The sequence below is a fragment of the Budorcas taxicolor genome, chromosome 6, assembly GCF_023091745.1.
Source record: "Budorcas taxicolor isolate Tak-1 chromosome 6, Takin1.1, whole genome shotgun sequence".
Classification (NCBI taxonomy): domain Eukaryota; kingdom Metazoa; phylum Chordata; class Mammalia; order Artiodactyla; family Bovidae; genus Budorcas; species Budorcas taxicolor.
Window position 1 is genome coordinate 95926379 of NC_068915.1, and position 13007 is coordinate 95939385.

Here is a 13007-nt window from a genome sequence, read left to right on the forward strand (position 1 = left end):
TAAGATGGTTGGACGGCATCACCAACTCAATGAACATGAGTTTCGGCCAAACCTAGGAGACAGTTTTAGGACAGGGAAGCCTGGTGTGCTGCAGTCCACGGGGCACCAGAGTCAGACACGACTTAGCAACTGAATAACAAAAACAACAATTTACAACTTTTCCAGCAAGGACAAAAAGTCTTTTCTAGCTCCACCAACACTTGACCCTTATAACTACCATTCATTATGTGGAAATCCTTTGAAAATATTTTTGAATATTTTTCTGTTAATCATGATGAAATCAATTTTATCATCACTCTGAATTGTCATCATCACAAATGTAGCAACCTTCAAGATCTCTAGGTGCAATACTAATGGACACATGATTTTTAAATGGAAAACAGGCAGGTCTATTTGATAGACAGAAGGTTGTGTAAGAGACTGTAACACAGTACTCGTTCATTAGTGTATACACATACCCAATTCCCATGGTGCTAGTCATTTTTATCTTATTAACCCTCACTACTATTCTGTGAGATAGTGACTATTTCTACTTTTAGATAAGTAGACTGAAAGCTGGGCTTCCCAGGTGGCACTAGCAGTAAAGAACCTGCCTGTCAAATGCAGGAGACTTAAGAGATGGCAGTTCGATCCCTGGGTCAAGGAGGGCATGGCAACCCATTCCAGTGTTCTTGCCTGGAGAATCCCATGGACAGAGGAGCCCGGCAGGCTATAGTCCATAGGGTAGCAAAGAGTCAGACACAGCTAAAGGACTGAGCATGCACACACAGACTAAAAGTTGAAAAGCAACTATTTTGCCCCCCTCCCAGGATTTAAATCTAAGTCTATGAGTCTGAAGTCTGTGCTGAATCCATTCCATCTCTTTCTGAGCTGGAGAAGTCGCCTCCCCTGGGACTCATAAGGTTTGATCAGACATAGACCGTGATGGTGATAGTTTGGTTTTGCTTATGTTTTGACTCTTAGTATGCCTAGACTAGACAGAACTACATTGACAATCTCACAGCATATTTAGTCCCCAAATCAGAAGTCCACTTGTTGATAATCCTAGAACGCTTCAGTTTCTTTTGGAAAAGAAGTAGCTCAAAGCAATTACCTAATCATCGTCACCAGAAATTTCAAATGTTCTAATTAGCATATTTTATTAGTAGTTATCTTAGAATTATGTGCTAGAAGAAAAGTTGCCTTGTGGGCTAGGTGAGAAACTTTACACAATATATTTGCTTTCACTCAAATACAGTGTTTTGTTTTGTCTTGTTTTCATCAGAGTTTTTTCCTATATTTTTCATTCAAACTCTCTCCCATCCCTAGCTTTGTGTTTAAAAGTTGTGATCTTTTCTACACAGCAAGTTCTCAAGGGATTTGTCTGGGAGTCCAGTGGTTAGGATTCAGCACTTTTACTGCCAGGGCTCAGGGTTCAATCCCTGGTTGGGGAGCTAATACCTCACATGCCTCATGGTGCAGCCAAATTTAAAACAAAACAAAGAAAGAAGGTTCTCCAACCCAAAGTAAAAGTTCGTGGAATTAGTACTTTATGATCCTCTTCATCAAGCCACAGGCTCCATGAAGGAAACAAAACACTCTCGTATAGAAGTTCCTTCTTCCCTATAGTGACTCCATCAGCGTCAGAGTCATCCAGACTCTTGGAGTACCTTGAAAACTTCCTTCCTCTTTCATTTAATCTATCACCAAATCTTGCAAGTTCTCTTTACAAAATATACTGTTATCCACATTAGTTTCCACTTCCAAGGATGTCACCATATCCAAGAAAAAAATTCTTAGGTCTGGATAATTTTAACAGCTTCCTTTTGGTTTTTCAGCTTCTAATTTCTTACCCGTGTCAGTCAGTTCAGGCACTCAGTCGTGTCTGACTCTTTGAGACCCCATGAACTGCAGCACACCAGGCTTCCCTGTGCATCACCAACTCTGGAGCTTAATCAAACTCATGCCCATCGAGTCAGTGATGCCATTCAACCATCTTATCCTCTGTCACCCTCTTCTCCTCCTGCCTTCAATCTTTCCCAGCATCAAGGTCTTTTCCAATGAAGTTCTTCGCATCAGGTGGCCTAAGTATTGGAGTTTCAGCTTCAGCATCAGTATTTCCAATGAATATTCAGGACTGATTTCCTTTTGGATGGACTGGTTTGATCTCCTTGCCATCCAAGGGACTCTTAAGAGTCTTCTCCAACACCACAGTTCAAAAGAATCAATTTTTTGGCACTCAGCTTTCTTTATGATCCAACTGTCACATCCATACACAACTACTAGAAAAACCATAGCTTTGACTAGACAGACCTTTATCAGCAAAGTAAGGTCTCTGTTTTTTAATAAGCTGTCCAGGTTGGTCATAGCTTTTCTTCCAAGGAGCAAGGGTGTTTTAATTTCATGGTAATTACTTACCCCTGTAAGTGGTACTTACCCCTGTAGTCCATCCTATACTACACTATCAGATTAATTTTGGGAAACATGTGGTTAAAAAAAAACACACACACACACAAACAAACACATATACTATACCACACTATCAGATTCAGTTCAGTCAGTTCAGTCGCTCAGTCGTGTCCAACTCTTTCCAGCCCCATGGACTGCAGCATGCCAGGCCTCCCTGTCCATCACCAATTCCCGGAGTTTACTCAAACTCATGTCCAGTGAGTCGGTGATGCCATCCAACCATCTCATCCTCTGTCATCCCCTTCTCCTCCTGCCCTCAATCTTTCCCAGCATCAAGGTTCTTTTCAAATGAGTCAGTTCTTCAAATCAGGTGGCCAAAGGATTAGAGTTTCAGCTTCAGCATCAGTCCTTCCAATGAATATTCAGGACTGATTTCCTTTATGATGGACTAGTTGGATCTCCTTGCAGTTCAAGGAACTCTCAAGAGTTTTCTCCAACACCACAGTTCAAAAGCGTCAATTCTTCGGCGCTCTGCTTTCTTTATAGTCCAACTCTATCAGATTAATTTTTGTAAAAAACTGACTTCACTCTGATCTCATTCTTCCTTTATCCACTAAAATCATTAATTCACTCAATTCATATAAAGTGAAAAAAAGACTTTTGCAAGATGTTCTTCTTGGGAGAAATCTGTGAAAAATACCATAAAAGCTCCAACTTTCACAAGCCTTTCATGCGGTGTCATATTCCAGCAAGTATTTCTTCAATGCCCACATATCCCAATTTCCCAAAACATGTTCCCAGAAGCACTGTTCCTTTATAAACAAAAATTTTTTGAGTTTAGACAATTTTGGGAATTCACCATGCACACTTTAAAGTTTCAAAGAAATCCTACAGTAAACAAATCTGTTTAAATCAATGTTTTCCAAACCTCAACGTCTTCTTTATTTCTTTGTTTGGCTTAGCTTCTATTAACATTGCATGGAAGTATTATGAAAAGCCTTTTGCCCATAGAAGAAAATCAACATCCCACAATGTGGTATTCCCACATTTCTTATCACATGCATCCACTCTATACATCCAGTACTTACTCCCTAAAACAAATCCTTAGTTACAGATACATTGGTAACCTCATTGTCTCCTATGCCTGCCAGCTTCATCCTCAGACTTGGCACATGTTTTCTCCTGGAACTGAGTTTCTTTTCCCCTCGACCTACCAAATATTATACATCTAACAGGAAACCCCTTATGACCGATGCTGCCTGCATACAGTAGCTCACACACCCTTTTATTCTATCCCAAACTCCTAGAATATGTGTTTTCATGCCCATTCACCTCAACAAATTTACTAAGCATTTACTAAAGACATAAAAAGCAATTAAGCATGGTCCATGGCATCACCGACTTGATAGACGTGAGTTTGAGTGAACCCTGGGAGTTGATGATGGACAGGGAGGCCTGGCGTGCTGCAATTCATGGGGTCACAAAGAGTCGAACACGACTGAGTGACTGAACTGCACTGATAGCCTCAAAGAGTTTCTAGATCCTTTTAACTTAGTTTAGTACATGAACACATTGCAATATTCTTTTAGAAAAGAGTTCTATGAGTTTTTCTCCAAAGTAATTCATAAATTCTTGGACAAGTGAGTCTTGTCTTGAATTATCTGTTTATGAAGCTACATACAATAGTGATTAACTGTATGAACTTTGCCACTCTTTCTCTAACTATGATATAGGCCAGCCATTATAAGCATAGCTCTCCCTGCTCACATAAAACAAGTATAAAAGCTGATTGAAATATATATTTACAAACCTGCTTGATAGCATTGGAGACCTATCAATACAGCAACAGCTTGATGAAGGATAATCAACAAGAGAACATGAACTTGACATTCACCTCTTCTTTTCCCTCTAAGGCATTTACTGATTTGTAGGCAGCACTGAGCAGAGTTTTGGCAGCCTCAAAGAGCTTGGAAGACACAAGTCAGTGTTTAAGACACACCAAGATAGATCCTAGTAAACCTAGGATTACAGATGGGACATCAAAAGAGCTATAACTTAGAAGTAAAGACTAACCCAAACAGGAATAAAAAAAAGAAAACAAACTAACTTTAAAACTACAAATACTATTTTGGCTAAAATTATTTGCCCTTGCTTAACTGCCTGTGAGAAGCAAAGGTAAATCTTTCTGTAAGGATGTTCACAAAATCTAGAGCTCAAATTTTCTTTACTTTTTTTCTATATGGAATACCTGGCATGACATAAAAAATTACCAAGCATACCAGGAGAAAAGATCAAATGGATGAAGATGAAGAGGAAAAAGATAACAGAAACAGATCCACAGTAGATTAAAACATTGTACGTATCAGGTAAAAACTTTAGTATAACTATGTTTAAGACAATCGAGGGCAAAATAGAAAATGTCAACTGAGAAAATGAATCTTTTTATGAATCATATAGAGATTCTAGAATTTAAACATATAATACCTGAAGTTTACAACTCAATAGATGGGTTTAAAATCTAATAAATCACAGCTGATAAAGATTAGAAAATGAATACGGGCAGGCAGAATATATCCAGATAGAAGACTGGATCGAATCTAGGACAGAAAGAAGAACAATAAAATCAAAAGCAAAATACAGGCGACATATAAGGCATGAGAGAGAAGTTGAGCATATATGTAAAGAAAGTGAAAGTGAAGTCGCTCAGTCGTGTCCAACTCTTTGCAGCCCCATGCATTACAGCCTACCAGGCTCCTCTGTCCATGGGATTTTCCAGGCAATAGTACTGGAGTGGATTGCCATTTCCTTCTCCAGGGGATCTTCCCAAACCAGGGATTGAACCCGGGTCTCCAGCATTGTAGACAGACACTTTACCATCTGAGCCGCCAACTGGGCCCCAAAGAAAGGGAAAAAATTAGTCTGAAACAATCTATGAAAACATCATATCTAAGAATTTTCTTCAATCAGTGAAAATGTATCAAGCTATGGACAAGATGTGCAACAAATGCCAAATAAAATATATACATAAAAAAGCATATTTAGTCCCATCATAGCCAAATTATTGAAAACCAATACAAAAGGAAAATCTATAAAGCAGTTGGAGAAAACGGGCGTTATTACCTTCAAATGGCCAATAATAGGACTGACTTACTCGCCAACATAAATTATGGAGACCAAAAGACAATGGAATATCTTCAAAGTGCTTCAGAGTGCCTAGTTCAATATCTTTACTCAGTGAAAAGAGCCTTTAAAAATTAAAGGAAAATGAATACATATTCCAAATACAATTCCACTGGCAACAGACTTAACAGAACAAAAATGATCCCAGATGTTAGAGGAAAGAAACAATGGGAAAAGTAAAGTGTGTGTGACTAAAGGAAACTCATCTTCATAAAAGAATAAAAATAATACCTTGTAGAGGGGGCTTCCCTGGTAGTCACAGGGCTAAGACTCAGTGCTCCCAATGCAGGGGGCCTGGGTTGAATTCCTGGTCAGTGAACTAGATCCCACATGCTGCAGCTAAGAGTTTGCATGCCATAGGTAAAAGATCTCACAAGCCACAACTATTCATAAGACCTGGTACAGCCAAATAAATAAAAGTAAATATTTTAAAAATAAGAATAATACCTTGTAGAGTTTGCAATACATGATAAATGTATGAAAACAAGAGCCGAAATTGCATGATCAGAAAATGGAGTTAATATAAATTTAAGGTCTCGGAATTGATAAAAATATTAATCTATATTGGAAATTGAATAAATTAAGAGTGAATGTTACAATTTGGGTAATTCCTACAAGATTAGTCTAAGAATGTTTAACTAGAAAGCTGCTGCTGCTGCTGCTGCTGCTAAGTCTCTTCAGTTGTGTCCGACTCTGTGCAACCCCATAGACGGCAGCCCACCAGGCTCCCCCGTCCCTGGGATTCTCCAGGCAAGAACACTGGAGTGAGTTGCCATTTCCTTCTCCAGTGCATGAAAGTGAAAAGTGAAAGTGAAGTCCCTCAGTCCTGTCCGACTTTTCAGGACCCCATGGACTGCAGCCTACCAGGCTCCTCCACCCATGAAATTTTCCAGGCAAGAGTACCAGAGTGGGGTGCCATTGCCTTCTCCAACTAGAAAGCTAACAGAAGGGAAAATGGAATAATAAATATACTTAATTAATTCAAGAAAATGGGAGGTAGAGAAAAAAGAAATCAAAGTGAAACAACAGTAGTAAGATGCTAAAGTTAAACCCAAACATTTTTATTTACATTAAATATAAATACATTAAATATCTCAATTAAAAGACCAGGTTGTCAGATTGATAAAAAAAAAAAAAAAAGAAAGAAAATACCAAGTATATGTTGCTTATAAGAGGTATACCTTAAAGAAAATAGAAAGGCAGAAAATGATATACTATGTAAACACCAACTATAGGCATGGGTGTGTAAAAGTCACTCAGTTGTGTCCAACTCTTTGCAACCCTATGGATTGTAGCTCGCCAAAGCCCCCTGTCCATGGAATTCTCCAGGCAAGAATACTGAAGTAGGTAGCCATTTCCTTCTCCAGGAGATCTTCCTGACCCAAGGATCAAATTCCAGTCTTCTGCATTACTGACAGATTCTTTACAGTCTGAGCCACCATGGAAGCCCAATTATAGGCATACCACAGAGATATCGCAGGTTCAGTTCCAGACAGCCACAATAAAACAAATATTGTAACAAAGTGAGTCACGTAAATTTTTTGGTTTATCAGAGCATATAAAAGCTATCTTTACACTATATTGTAGACTATTAAGTGTGCAATAGCATTACATCTAAAAAAAATCTACACACATTAATTAAAAAATACTTTCTTGCAAAAACATGCTAACCATCATCTGAGTCTTCAGTAACTCATAGTAGTAATATTAAAGATCACTGATCACAGATCATCATAACAAATACAGAAATAAAAAGTTTGAAATACTGTGAGAATTATCAAACTGTGATGCAAAGATATGAAGTGAGCAAACTGTTGGAAAAATGGGGCACCTATAGACTTGATGGACACGGGGTTGTCACAAATTTTCAATATGTAAAAAATGCAATATCTTAAAGTGCAATAAAGTGAATGCACAATAAAACAAGTTCTGTCTATGTAAAGAAAATTTTCCTTGATATGGGAAAGTAGGCTTTAATGAAAGATATTATTTCTAGAAATAAAGAGCAATATGTTATATTGATAGCATTGGCAAGATACATATATTTTAAATCTTAATCCATCTAATTAGATATCATCAAATTGACAAAAAGAATAACTGACAAAATTAAAAGAAGAAATAGACAAACACAACCATTTTGGGAGATTTAATACATCCCTCTAAGTAATCAATAGAATAAGCAGGCAAAAATGAGTTAGAAAATAGAAGATTTAAACACTTGACTATCAAACTTTACTTAATCTCTTGACCTAATTGACATTTTAAAAAGCTGTACTCCAACAAACCCAGAATACACATTCTTTTCAATTACACGTGGAACCTTCATGAGAACTGACCATATGAGGATCATAAAGCAAATTTAACAAATTTCACAAGATTGAATAATACAAGCATATTCTTTGAAAACAATAAAAGCTAAAAATTTAAGCTAGAGATCAGAGACAAAATCAATAAAAAATAATCAGAAAATCCTCAAATGTTTGAGAACTGAGTAATCTATTTCTGAACAGCCCACTGATTAAGAAAGATTAAATCATAAAGAAGCCAGATAAAATTTTGAAATAAATGATAAAAATGTGATTTTTCAAAACTTGTGGGATTCAGTTAATTCAAAACTAAGAGGAAAACTTACATTATTAAATAGCTTACAAAAGAAAACATTAAAAATGAGCAACTTAAGTGAAAGTGATTTAAAGAGCTAAAAAAAGAAAAGCAACTGAGTTTATAAACAGGGAAAGGAAGTAACAAAAAAAGAAGCAGAAAATGACACAAAAAGAAAAAGTGCAATGAAGAGAATCAAAACAACTCAAAATACTTTATTTGAAAAGTCTAATAGAATTGATAAATTCATGGAGAATGGGGTGGCGGGGGGAAGGTTAGGAGGTTACGGAGAAAGAATAATTGCCAATGTTGGAAATGAGAAAAGAGACATCACCGTAGATACCACAGATATGAAAAATGAAGGGATAATATAAATAACTATTTTTAAATTTTAGATTAAAAGAAAATTCCCTAGAAAAATATAGTATACCCACATTGAAATTTAAAAAAAAAAAAGAGAGAAAATCTGATAAGCAATAACTAGATAAAAACTATTCCACAAAGAAAATTCTAGACCTAGGTGACATTATCTTTAAGTTTTCCAGATATTTAAGGAAAAAATATTATTAAGCTTATATAATCCTTTCCAGAAAATAGAAAAAAGAAAAAATTTCCAACTTATTTTTAATGCAAGAATGGCCTAATAACAAAGACCCATATTACAGGAAAAATTAAAGGTTAATATCCCTAATAATGGAGAAGGGAATGGCAACACACTCCAGTGTTCTTGCCTGCAGAATCTCAGGGACAGGGAAGCCTGGTGGGCTGCCATCTATGGGGTCACACAGAGTCCCTAATAAAGATAGGTACAAAGGTCAAAAACAAACGCATCTAGACCAGACTAAAAATCAACATAATTAACCACATGAAAAGGGCAAAGGAGTAAAATACATAGCAAACTCTTATTGAATGAAGAAAAAGTATTTGATAAAATTAAACACCCGTATATGTTTTAATTTTTTTTTAAAAAAAAAGCACTTAGTAAATTAGGAATAGAAGGGAATTTTCTTAATCTGATTTTTTAAAAAAATCTGTAAAACAAAACAAAAACAGAAAGTATCATATCATCTTCTGGAAATGCTTTCCTTCAGATATTAGAAATGGGACACTTCAATTTCACCCAGAATAGAGTCTGAGCAAATTTAATACAAAGAGAATAAAAGAATCAAAAAGGGAAAAAATGTATCAAAAATATAAACACAGGAAAAGAAGTAATAAAACTGCCATTCTTTCCAAAAGACATGGTTATATAAATGGAAAACTCAAAAGAATGTACAGGTAAAACCATCAAAATTAATAACTGATTTCAAGAATCTTGCTGGATTCAAGGTCAATAAGCAAATTCAGTTGTATTTCTATATCCCAGAAGCAAAGTAAAAATGCAAATTTTTAAATGACATCATTTTTAAGAGATCAAAAATATCAACCAAATAAGATTATATATATATAACAAAATGTGTAAGCCTTATACAAAGTACAAAATAAGAGAAATGAAAGAATATCTAAATAAATGGGGGCATATTAGCAGATGATGAATGAGAAGACAATTTTTTAATGATGTCTATTGTATTCAAATTGATCAGGATCAATGAAATCTCAATAAACATCCTAAAAAAAACTTTCATGAAAATTGACAAGCAATTTCTAAAATTCTTAGTCATAAGAAAGCCCAAGAATAGCCATTACAACACTGAAGAACAATAACAAAACTAAAAGACTTAAAGTAATGGATATCGAGAATTATTATTAATCAAAATGATTGAGACTATACTCTTGGCACAAGGATGGACAAAAAGACCTTTGGACCTGCATAGAGAGACCTAAAAGCCATCCAAACATACATAGATACTTGATTTATGACAACAGTTGTACTACAAAGCTACAGGGGGACGCAGACATCAATGGAGAATACATAAATTAAAAAGCGTTCACCCGTGTTAAATATCAAGAAAAAGCAAGTCAAAGCCACAGTGAGATAGCACAACATAAACCCACCATAAACATACCCACCAGAACAGCTAAAATGAAAACAATGCTAAATACCAGTGACGATAGAGAGTAACAACACTCATACAGTGCTGGTAGGGTATGTTCAACCATTCTGGAAAACTACTCACAGTATTTGGCAATCTATATTAAATGTGAACTTAGATAAAATGTACCACCCAGAAATTCCACTCCTAAGTGTTTTCGTGGTTGTTTAGTTGTTAAATTGTGTCTGACTCTTTGCTACCCTATGAATTGATTACAGCCCACCAGGCTCCTCTGTTCATGGGATTTCCCAGGCAAGAATACTGGAGTGGGTTGCCATTTTCTTCTCCAGGGAATCTTCTTGACCCAGGAATCAAACCCACGTCTCCTGCTTGGCAGGTGGATTCTTTACCACTGAGTCACCTGGGAAGCCCACTCCTAGGTATATACCCATCATGAATCATATATAAATAAAAAGACATGTGCAAAACTGCTCATGGAAGCATTATTTAAATTTGCTAAACACCAGAATCAACCGAATGTCTATCAATAAGTAAAACTGATAAACTGTGGCACAGTCATGCAACAAGCACTATAAAGCAATGATAATAGCGAAACGTTGCCACACACAACATCATAAATGACTCTCAGTATATAAACTAAAGAAGTCAGACTCCACAGAGTCCATGCTCTATAATTCCATTAACATAAAGTTAAAAAATAGGCATAGTAATATTTGATAATACAAGTGCTACCTTTGAAGTGGGCTTCCCAGGTGGTGGTAGGGGTAAAGAATCTGCCTGCCAATACAGGAGACGCAGGTTCGATCCCTGGGCCAGGAAGATCCCCTGGAGGAGGGCATGGCAACCTACTCCAGTATTCTTGCCTGGAGAATCCCATGGCTAGAGGAGCCTGGAGGGCTACAATGTATAAGGTCACAAAGAGTGGGGCATAACACATACACATTTGAAATAGATAATGTTTAGGGATTGCAGGGAGCAGAGGGGCTTCTGAGGTACTGGTAAGGAAGATTCTATTTCCTGATCTGTTTGTAGGTTACATGGGTGTGCTCATTTTATGATTTGAGCACATCAATTAAAAATTCACTTAAAAGCTAAAATGCGTATATGGCTTTGGAGGCAGAAGATCCTAGGTTCAAATTCCATCTCTGCCACCTCCAAGCTGTGTGACTTTGGTCAAGTCACTTAACCTTTCTGAACCTCAGATTTCTCCCCTGTAAAAAGAGCTGAGTAATCATAACCTATGTCATACAGATACTATGCACTTAACTAAGATAAGATGCCAATACATTCCTAATAAATGGTAGTAATAGTTGTAGTTGACAATAGTAGTAGTTATAGCATGCTTTTGTCTGGGGAAGAGTGGGATGGGAAAAGTTCTGGAAACCACAAAGAAGCACTGCAAAGATCCTATGCTCAGTTCAAAGTTCCTCCAATAGGGCTGGATCTCGAATTGATGCCCATCAGTGGCAGGTCCATTGATAATCCTTTTGTAATCCTTTTATACCCCCAACTTAAATAATCAACATTCTTTGAAGCAATAAATTCCTGTCCTCTCGGTTGCTTCAGGAAGTTTAATTTGTCAGAGTCCACTGACAGTTCTTGTTAAGCCAGGCTCTCCATCTTCCTTCACTGGTCCTGTTTACTACAGGCCTGTGTTCTCACTGTTTGTTTTTGTCAGGCCATAGAATGTGTCTTGCAAACTTCTTTGCACAAAGCTCAGTGCCCGTTAGGGACCAGGGGCCTCCACCTACTTTCTTATCTGTCAAGTATTTCTTGTGAGCACAAAGGCCAAGGCAAATTTACCTGTGTGGCATTTCATAGCTTAATCATATATACAAATAGAAAGCATATGATAAGGCATATTTGTAGAGGGCCCAAGATCAAAAGCTATAATACCAGGGCTTGATTCCTAATTCTGTCCCTTATGAGTTGTGGAACCCTGGGCAAGTCACTTAATCTCAAGTTTTCTCAGCTGTGAAATGACAATAAACACAGTCCACAGGTCATAGGATTTCTATGAGAATTAAGTTAGTTAACCATACAGAGCACTAAGAATATGGCCTGGCACATAAAATATATTACAGAAGTGATAGTGGTACTATTATAGGTCAGCAAGTTACCAGCAACTTAAAAATCTTTGAGTTAACACAGCTCTAAAAGTACTATACTTGAGATCCGCTGCTGTTTATTCAAGGAGACTCTTCAATGATGTGAATAAAACTGCTGATAGTCCAGACCCCTCACCTGTTCAGCCTCCCTATGCTCAGGGTACCCCAGGCTCACAGACCTCCAGATGTGCCAGGCTACTTTCTCTCCCAGCCATCCACTCCTCCTCAAAACCCAGGTCAATGCCAGCTCTTCCATGCAGGTTTCCTTGATCCCACAAAGCAAATGATGCTCCTTCCCTCTTTCATATACCCATCTCTTAGGACATCAATTATGCAAGACTGCAATACATTTTAATTTGCCCAAACAGACTGTGATCTTCAAGGGTGTGACTACCCTTTCCTCATTCTCTACCTAAAATCCAGAATGGCACCTGACACAACGCAGAGACTCAACGGAACTAACATAAAGCACATTTAATTTCCAGCTTAAAAAATCTGGGTACAGAAAGAAGAGCGGAAATGGGAAATGCCAGTCACCCACAAAACAGGCACAGAAAATAAGCAAGATAAGGCTTCTCTGGTGGCTCAGATGGTAAAGAATCTAGTTCTATCCCTGAGTTGGGAAGATCCTCCAGAGGAGAACATGGCAACCCATTCCAGTATTCCTGCCTGGAGAATCCCCATGGACAGAGGAGCCCAGCGGGCTACAGTCCATGGGGTCACAAAGAGTCGGACA

At 37.3% G+C, this 13007-nt stretch overlaps 1 protein-coding gene across 1 annotated transcript in view; it reads right to left on the reverse strand.

Annotated features, from left to right (window-relative positions):
- The window catches only part of PRKG2 (protein kinase cGMP-dependent 2), a 106761-nt gene that overhangs the window by 78519 nt on the left and 15235 nt on the right, over window positions 1-13007 (reverse strand). The gene's annotated exons all lie outside the window — the stretch shown is intronic.